Source organism: Seriola aureovittata, chromosome 9 (assembly GCF_021018895.1).
Source record: "Seriola aureovittata isolate HTS-2021-v1 ecotype China chromosome 9, ASM2101889v1, whole genome shotgun sequence".
Lineage (NCBI taxonomy): Eukaryota > Metazoa > Chordata > Actinopteri > Carangiformes > Carangidae > Seriola > Seriola aureovittata.
The window spans coordinates 24196307-24203892 of NC_079372.1; the positions used below are offsets into that span (position 1 = coordinate 24196307).

The following is a 7586-nucleotide window of genomic DNA, read 5'->3' on the forward strand; positions in this document are numbered from 1 at the left end:
TACTATGACGTTTTTCGGCATAAAATGTCGAAAAACGTCATAGTATGGTATGGCATAAAAATGTTGAAAAAGTCATAGTATAGTAAGGCATACAATTGTCAAAAAACGTCGTAATATATTAAGGCATAAAAATTTTCAAAAACATCATAGGCATAATAAAATGTCCAAAAACTTATTAATATAGTACGTCATAAAAATGTCATGGTGTTTTCATAAACATATCATATTATAGTATGTTATTTTTATAGTATAGTTAGCAACAGTACTACTTACTTACTGCTATTTGTACTGATACCAACTAGTTTCAACAAAGGTTGTAATGTGCACAGTGGAAGACGCTTCGCCTGAACAGGGACTTGAACCCTGGACCCTCAGATTAAAAGTCTGATGCTCCACCGACTGAGCTACCCAGGCTTCCCAATCTAGCACGACACTATATAATATTCGATACCATAGTATGTCATGGAATTGTCATAAAAATGTCATAGTATAGTATGTAATAAAGATATAATCCTATAGTATAGTATAGTCATAGAAAGGTCATAGTATGCCTGTATCATAATAAATGTTTTAGTATAGTATGTCATGAAAATATCTTCAATACCTGTGACAAAATGCAAAACAATCAAATGTTGTAGTATAGTAGAACAGTTTGTCTCAATAGGGAACTCCTGCATCTTCTCTCTCTTTACATCAAGAACAACAATCAAAGTATGGATCAGTCTTTGTATTATCCTTATTTAATGATGCATAACATCAAATAAACGAAACTTTAAGTTTCTCTGCTGGTTTTGATTAAACCCATAAAATCTGCATGTATGCTCCTCAAAATTACAAGTTTTTTTCATTATCTTTTTTTTTGTTACAAGAACACGAATACAAATAAATACCAATAAACTGCAAACCACACAGACACACCACACTCACAGTGAGTTCATTGTGTGTGTGTGTGTGTGTGTGTGTGTGTGTGTGTCTATACTGTGTGCATAATGGTCTATAAATAGAGTTTATTGTTCTCAGCTCATTTTGCTGTCTGTGTGTGTGATCTGATGTTATGTATATATGTTCACATGTCTGACCTATGAATACGATTCATTGTTCTGTACCTTGTTTCCATAAGAACAGGTGATCTCATGGTCTGCGGTACCCATGGCCTATGTGTATTTTATGTGTGTGTGTGTGTGTGTGTGTGTGTGTGTGTGTGTGTGTTTCTGCAGAGCTTCCAGTAGGATTTTGGAGCTTTGCTGTGGAGCCTCAGTGGAATGCAGCTTCTAGTTACTGCCTGACCAACCCAGTCACCAAGTCCTTGGTGTGTGTGTGTGTGTGTGTGTGTGTGTGTGTGTGTGTGTGTGTGTGTGTGTGTGTGTGTGTGTGTGTGTGTGTGTGTGTGTGTGTGTGACCCAGATACCTAATTTTACTAGTCAAGGTCATTTCTCGAAGGACTCCGGTATTTTTATGGTCTGATCTTATCTCCTGATTGGATCAATAACCTCCAGCTGTTCAGCTGCAGCAGCTGTTTGCTCACTGAGCTTCAGCTTCAAACACAAAGCTGCTTTTGTCAAGAGTGACCCAATAAAAAAGCTCATGATTAGATGAGACTGAAGTACAATGGCATGTTTTGTTTAATACTTTTGATTAAATAGTGAAAAATGTCCTTAGATCTCTCATTTTGTTTGACCAACAGCCTAAAACGCACAGATATTCAGTTTACTATGGTATAAAAAAAGAAAACATCCATCCTCACAGTGGAGGAGCTGAAATCAGTTTGTCAGTTTTTGCTTGAAAAATGATTGAAACAATTATTATGAAAATATTTGCTGAATTTGATTTATGCTGATCGACAGCATCAGTGACATTGATTCACCTGCTCAGGAGTCTCACTGTTGTTTAACTAAAAGAAGTTCATAGCATCATCTATTGTTCTGGGATACACTGAGTTGTGTGTGTGTGTGTGTGTGTGTGTGTGTGTGTGTGTGTGTGTGTGTGTGTGTATTGACACTGTGCACAAGTGGTGTGTGTGCAAATTGCATAAGACATTATTTGTCTTATTATGCAATATTAAAATGATCTCCTATGAGTTACATTAATGTACGTAAAGCTGCCTCAGTTGCTGGGTGTTAAGACTGAAAACTGCACTGTTTGGGTTTGCTGCTTTAGGTACCAACAGTTTGATGGGATTCAATCCAGAAAGGTCTGTAAGATTAATAGATCAATGAATTTGAAAACTTATCAGACACTAAAACATTGCACAGCCCTCCATACCAGTATGGAAAAAATTAAAATCTGCAACAATCATTTTTTAGTGACCTGTATAGTGGATCAAATTTACAGTTGAGTAAAACTAGATTAACATTAATCAAACATTAAAGAAGTCCAGGACTAAAACAAAATCACAATCAGTTTCCAAATTAACACTGATCCCAGAGCAGAATAAAGTCAGTGTCATAGTAATGAAATGAACATGAATCTACAGGATAACATATAAAAGTGAGACATTTATATCCATATGTCATTTTCCCTCCTGTTCACTCTCTTTTCTTGTTGCTGAGTCCTTTGTGACCCTTTTTGTTTAAAGGTGTTTTATAAATAAAGGTTTACTCACAGACTTACTACTGATGCCGCTACATATTTCTCTGTAAGCCCTCCATCCATCCATCCTCCCAAACCCTACCAGCTGTCTCCCTCCCCTCCATCCCTTCATCTCTCCATACATCAGCTGTCTCATGCTCTGAAAGAAGAGAAAAATAAATGAGTGGAGAATGGACATGATTTCCCAGAGAGCTTTGACTTTCTCTTGGAAAGGAACAAGAGATCTGCTGATTAATTTACCTCTTCAGCCCCCTCTGTATTCTCCTCTCACTCTGTTACCTACACAACCCTTCATCTCTCTCCTCAGCCCTCTTTTTGTTTCAGTGTTAGTTTTCTTTCGTTCATCTTTTTGTCTTCCCTATCTCTGTCTCTCCATCTACCTCTCTGTCCCTTCATCCCTCTCTCTGTGCAGTTGTCTCTCCAGTTTATTCTCTCTAATCCAGGATAACTTTGTGTGAAGCCTAAATACTGACTCACACACCCATAATAACACCCTATAGACCCGCAGTTCACACATGAACACACTCACTCACTGCACACACACCAACTGCAGTTCTGTGCATGAGTCACTGTACCACTGACTCATGCACACACCAGTCTTCTATGAGGTTTCCATTTATTTTTGCTTTTGTTGACCCTGTCCCTGTTTCCAGAACTAAGCAGTTCATAAAACTAGAACTATATGCAGTGTAACCCAGCAGTCCTGCAGTGAAACCTCCCTGCATGAAGTTCAATGCCTGTTGGGTCCATATGTTGAAAACAACACAACCTGACAAAACAGATAGAACTGACAAAAACTGAGTTAAGACTGCTCTGTGGACACAAATTAAAACAAACATAATACACAAAGGATGCGTTAAAATTGCATGTCTTGTAAGATAGCATGCATTTTCATTTATTTTGTCTCATGTGCGGCAGATGCTGCAGAGATAGTAGTTATGAATTTAATACATCCAGCTAGTGTCTGAAGTGCTGTTTGCACTTATCCCTTAGTGCAGGGGTGTCCAAACAAAAAGTTATTTACTTTCCACCACATCTGAAACATCCTTCTTTGCTGTGGTCATGACTACAACCTAGCAGCAAATGTCTATTGCCTGTTTACAGTCTATTTATGAAAACATTAGTTCCACCTGCATTGTAGAGATGTTAATGAACTGTAGTGCTGTCATCATGAGGTGTACAGTAAAAATGAAAAGTGAACTCGCTGTATTAATCAATACTGTGTGTGTAAAGTGTATTTTGAAAGACAGGCCGCGGGGCGTTTGGCCTGTGGGCCAGACTTTGGACATGCCTGTCCTAGTGAGTCTCTACAAGTGCACAATCCGAACACAGCTAAGGTCTTTAAGACTAGCTCGTGGCTCCTAGAGGCTGCAGTTTAAATATTACAGCACAACACCACCCTGGTTTTGACATTTCTTAGAGGATTCATCCTCTAGGAACCATGAATATCTACCTGAGCTTCTGTTCCAGTATTTTGGTGACACTGTCCTCAACTCTCTTTAGATAGACAGTACTGCTGTAACTGCAGTTTCAACATGTGGAGAAATCCAAAGACTCACACCTGCTGTGCCTAGTTATGATCGCTAAGCTGTGACTAGAGCTGTTTAGGCAATGGGTTACAGTCAAATAAACTTGGAGCCAATCTGTTTCTGAGTGATGCCAACAACTGAATGGGTCTGCAGGCTTGAACTGGACAGCAGGAAGCCAGAGGCCCAATGCAACCTACACTGAGATAATAATTCACCAACATAAAGGGACATTTTAAGGACATGTAAGGTATCACAAGTGTCTTAAAACTGATCCAGGATTTGTAGCCACAGCCGGGACATTCTGCAGTAACATGAGCCTCACTGCTGTGTTTGGAGATGAGGATTTAGCAATCAGCCAAACTAGACACTGGACCAACACGCCTCAACAGAATTGAGTTTTGATAAGATTCATATTTTAAAGAGGCTGCAGGTCAGAGGATGGGACAGCAGTGGACTGAGGGAGTTAAAGAGTAAAAATAGCATCATATTGAAGCTATTCCTGTTTAATCCCACTACAGATCAAATGAATCATCACAATACACTGCTGTCCAAATCCTAATGGTGCTCACTGTGTGTGTGTCTCTCCAACCATCAGTGATGAAACATGTTGTGTGCCACCACATCATTCATATCTGTCACTTACTGTCACTCACCAACAAGGGATTACTTGTTATTATTAAAGGAGCTATTTGTAAGTTTTGCTATTGCTAAATATCTGGCATATCAGCATTAACAGTAGTATATTCATTAGCTAAGCTGGCTAATGTTAATGACTTATGTTGTTTGTTATTAAAGGGGCTATTTGTAAGGGATCTTTAAGTCTTATCCTCAGTCTTTTATTTCATCACTATTACACTGCACTGAATTAGCATCAATGTATGCCGTCATAAAATGTATAGTTAAAACCTTTGTGCAGGTTTTTATTTTAAGCCAGAAACATTAAAAAAGTCAGCTAACAATACTAACAAAAACAGTTACTGCCTTACAATGAAAAATCTGCTTCTGTCTGAAACTGAGGACCAATTACTTCAAAAATTACTCTGAATTTAAAATGGTAAATGTGTAAACTGCTCCTGTTCTGTGCTGTGCTGTGCTGTGCTGTGCTGTGCTGTGCTAAGCTTGACAGGCATAGCAGTAGTAACTAAGGAAGTGGCATATCCCAGACATAATGGACGAAAACACAAAAATAGGATGAAAGAATTAGGTGCAGAGAGAGAATGAGAGCGAGAAATGGGGGTTTGGTGACCATAGATAGTTCGGATGGATGGCAGAGAAATAGAGAAACAGAGACAGAGAGTTTCCATAGATAGCCCACAGATACAGTAGGTGAGAGAGAGGGAGAGAAAAGAGGGATGAGGGGGAGCAGATGTGGGCTTTAGTTCTGACTCTCTACTTCATTTTGGGATTCCATCCTGACCACAGCAGGCCTTTTATGACCGTTTAACCAGACCGGTCCGACCAATCAGCTGCAGGAGAGGTGGTCACATGCTGTTGTGACCTTCACAGAAAGGTTATAAAGTGAGGTGATGCTCTGTTAACTCACTTATTCTGTTCTTCTGCACATCCTCACCAACTACGCTGTGACAAAGACACTAAAACCACCACGAGATTCAGACCAGACCAGACCAGAGCAACCCGGCAGAGTGAGTACACAACCCTGATGATGCAGTTTTTTTGTGAATATCATATCATGTCTAAGGTTTACAACATGTACATCATCAAAACTAAATTTTTGTTGCAACTTTCAAACTCAAGTATGACTCTAAAGACTACAGTACCCATGAGTCTACTGTGGAGGAAACTCCATCCGGTAACATTGTTAAATGCACATTTGTTACAAAGGCATTTATAAGCCCTGACTTGTACAGGGGCCACATGTCAAAATATAGTTTAAAGTGCCTGAAAACTTGTTTTTTGGATTATAAAGCAGGTCTAGGTTCTATATTAATACTGTGTATCAAAGTGCTAAACCCTCAGAGAAATGCTCACACCCTGTATTCAGAAATAGAGGCTTAAAACGAGCCGTCAGGACTTATGCAACTTTGTGATGTCACAATAAAAGCAGTCACCACCCTCAGTCCCTGCCCACCTGGGCCCACCATCCAACCTTGCAGGATTTGGTTGTACTGAGTGTTTACCTGAAATCTGTTATATTTTTATTGGATCACTCCGAAAACAATCAGCCAATGAGAAGAGAGAGGCTCAGAGCCTCCTCTCTTCTGATGAAGAGACTTGATGGAAACATGGTGCTAACATGGTCATCATGGATGGAGAGTAAGAGGTGGTTGGATGGGCCCAGGATCCATTAATAATTAATAGGTTAACTTGGCTATAAAAATTTTTTTTTTTTTTTTTTTACTGAATTATAATCTTCCAGAGTTGTGGATTTTTTTTGTCCTGATTATGAAAAGTAAGGATAAAGGACATCATCCTTTTTCCAATACCAAGTTAAGGCATGATCACACTCACAAAGAGCAACATCTGCTGTCTAACAACACGATCAGATGGTTATATTTACTGTTAGCATTTGTCCAGGCAGTTTCTATGTCGGTGCGACAACGTCTCAACTCAGGAATGGAAAGAAAATAATACAGGGGGAGACACATGGATCCTGTTGAGCTGATGTGGCAGCTGTTAACTCTGTCAGAAATCCTGAGTAATGTGTTGAGGTCGGCCAAACATTGTAAAAATGGCTGTCATGCCAATTTGTTGACATCATCATGTAGTTTAGGTCTGTGTTTAGGTTTTACAGCTAAATAAAGAAGGTGAATGATTGTTGGACAGTGAGATACTGGGGAAATGTGTTTTATATCAGTAATGATCTGGTGATATTTTACATTTTTGTTATTGTAAACAAACAAACAAACAAATCCCAAGTGTGGACTCAAACCAACACTGAGTGTATCTAATAACAAGTACTGTGTGTCTGAGCCATGAAGCTCTACTGTTATCATTGTTACTATAAAGAGGAGGCTTATGGTGTTGTCAGTAGTCACTGTACTCCTTAGGGAAAGCACTTGATCACCAAGCATGTAAAAAACTTTAATCCAGACTCAAATTTGAAGGCAACGTGACCATAAAGATCCAGACTGAGCTCTGGTTGAATCTGTTGTTCTCCAGGATAGATTCAAGATCGATCAAGGCTGTTACTCAAGCTTGTTCTCTTCAGGGGTTTTCCATTGAGGTTGTTTGTAAAGACTGCTCTTAAAAAATATGATTGTTCTTCAGATCTGTATTTCAGAGGTTTCTTCTCTCATGTTTTTTCTTAACATTTGTTCTTCAAGTGCTTTTCAAATTAGTTCAATAGTCTTTGAAAATCACACTTTGCTGCTTTGTTCTTCAAACATGTTCTTTGAATCTCATGGGTCTTTTCTAAGATTGGTCCTCAAGATAGTTTATTAAGGTATATAATATGGTTATTCAAGGCCAGGCTTTAGAGAACCTGTGTATCCATGTGTTCTTGTTCAG

The 7586-nt window shown here is 38.9% G+C and overlaps 1 non-coding gene across 1 annotated transcript; it reads right to left on the bottom strand.

Moving 5' to 3' along the window:
• Positions 1 to 341: 341 nt before the first annotated feature.
• trnak-uuu (transfer RNA lysine (anticodon UUU)) lies at positions 342 to 414 on the bottom strand. Its single transcript has one exon. It is a non-coding gene; the product is annotated as a tRNA-Lys (tRNA).
• Positions 415 to 7586: the final 7172 nt, after the last annotated feature.